This window comes from Myotis brandtii, unplaced genomic scaffold (assembly GCF_000412655.1).
Source record: "Myotis brandtii unplaced genomic scaffold, ASM41265v1 scaffold548, whole genome shotgun sequence".
Taxonomy (NCBI): Eukaryota; Metazoa; Chordata; class Mammalia; order Chiroptera; family Vespertilionidae; genus Myotis; species Myotis brandtii.
In genome coordinates this window covers 127,606-130,048 of record NW_005370031.1, presented here as the reverse complement: position 1 = coordinate 130,048, position 2,443 = coordinate 127,606, and positions in this window count along the sequence as shown.

The window sequence follows — 2,443 nt, the reverse complement described above, 5'->3', positions numbered from 1 at the left end:
CTTAGCAAACATGATGTGTTCACGTCTGGTACAGCTGGTAGATTCTTCAGACAAGTTTCTGGCTAATGCTAGAAACAGCATGGCAGAGAAAGAAAATAGAAAGTTATTTGATACAAAGAATTAACTTCTCATCGTTCTATTTTAAATGAGAACCACTCCTGTTGGCATTCCACAGAGTCTTGTGGAGTGGATCCCCAAGGTAAAATGAGACTGAGGGAGGTAGAGGCAATAGTGACTGGCTGTCAAAAGAGCCAGTAGGGAAAATAAACTGGTTAACAGAGTGGATCCAGAGACCTGGGGGCATGGTACAAAGTGCAGAAAATCGGAGGGAAGGCAGGGGAGGGTGGTTACGTGGGAAATAATCAACCAAAAACCTTGTATGCATATATGCATGGCCCATGAACGCGGACAGTGGGACGGTAAGGGTGGGAGATGGAGGGCAGGCTGGAGGGAGTTAGTGGGGGGGGAAGGGGGACATATGTCATACTTTCAACAATGAAGAATTATTTTTTTTTAAAAGAGCCAGTAGGGGAGCCTCCAGAGAGCCCTAAAACATGAGCAAAAGAGTCACACACCCACACACACAATTTGGGGGAGACAGTTATGTGCTAAGTAAGGAAAGATAGGGTTAGGAACACTTTCCTACCTCTAGCTGTCCACCCAAATCACACGCTGACTTGAGAAAGGGGTATTTTATAGTTAAAGCAATCCCAGAGTTTGTATTACTGCCAGGGGCTAGATGTACTAATTTCTGTGTTGGTAATTAAAAATGGTTCTAGATGTGTCTGTCTCTTAAAAACTATAGTGGGAATTTGGTGGAATAAAGAATTTCTGGAATAAGGATGTCAGAACAAATGAGCAGGAATGAGAGGAGGTGGTCATTAGAAGGTGTTATGCTTGGAATTGGTATTTTGAAGATGATAATTGTCAGTGATATCAAAGTTTGGGATGTGCACATGAAATTGGTTCACCAAGATGGGTGTAAATAAAGGTCACGAAGTAACAGGTAAAGTAAAAGATCTTCTGCTAAGTATACACCGATGTGGAATTAGGAGTCCAAGAAAGTTATTGGGGAGGACAATTCCTGTGAAAGACAGAGGAAACAGAATTGGGCAGAGAAAGTCTGCAGACTAGGAACCACATGTGACACCTCTGAAAGGGACTTGGGAAGGAAACATATGGAAATTCTGAAAATGTTTTGGCGAATCTAATTTTTAGCTCTGGAGCAAAGAGTGACCATTAGAGGAGTCTTGCATTGGTCAGAAAGGGCAAGGGGCATAGAGAGAGAAAGGAAGAGAGAGGTAGAGAGAGAGAAACATCAATGTGAGAGCGAAACACTGATCAGCTGCCTCCTATTGGGGATTGAGCTGGCATCCGGGGCATCTGCCCTGACCGGGAATCAAACCAGCAACCTTGTGGTGCATGGGAAGATGCCCAACCAACTGAACCACACCAGCCACGGCGGCATATTATTTCTTAAATGAGGATGTGAGTGTCACTCTCCATGGCTATCACCCCCACGTACATATTAAAATCATCCAGAACAGTGATATCAGTGGAGAAACAGAGAATCAAGAGCTAAATCTACATTTTATTTGGGGAGGGGGATTATGATTGCTAGTGAAGTACAGTAGATGAAAGGAGGGAAGACAGATATAGCCTAATGGGGTGGGCTGCAAAAGATCTGTGGTTACAAAGGAGAACAGTAGAAAAATATTGCAAAGAATAATTTGGAGCAAGGGAAAATAGTTACCTCACTTTCCAGGAATGAGATAATGTAGCTGAGAGAGAAACAAATATGCAAACTAAAGCCAGTTTTATTTTGATGTACTTATGGAAGAAGTAGTGATGGAAAGGTAGCCAGATATTAGTTGAAGCCAGAAGTTTAAAGTTGAAGATATAATGGAGTTTACATATTAAAGATCTGGAGATCCAGAGAAACCATAAAAGGTTTTGAGCAGAAGTGTCTGGGTGATGACAGTAAGAATTCGGCATCTATTGAAAGTAGAGAACAATATCTAATCAGTCCAGGTTTCATCTTTTGTTCCTAACCCAATATGTTCGGAATCTTGGGGATGCCTTGTTACTTCTTGCAGCTTCCCATGAGAACCATCAAACTAGGTGAATTTTTGAATGCCAGATAAATTGTTGATTGTTGACCCACTGAAGGTTAAACATTATAGGCACAAATGCGCTGGTATAAAGTTGAAGTTGATAGGTGATTGGAATGAAAACATAGAAATAGGGTGAATGAGGATAATAAAAATGAGTTTGATTTCATAAGGTTACACTTGACTATGATGCCTGTCATAAAGTCATGCTTATTTTTCAAGACATGCAAAGATGATTGCTTATTTTTATCTGAAGTGATTACAAAAAGATCTTTAAATGATTTTTAAACATGCATCTTTTAATTTTTTTCTATTTATTTTTTATTTTTATT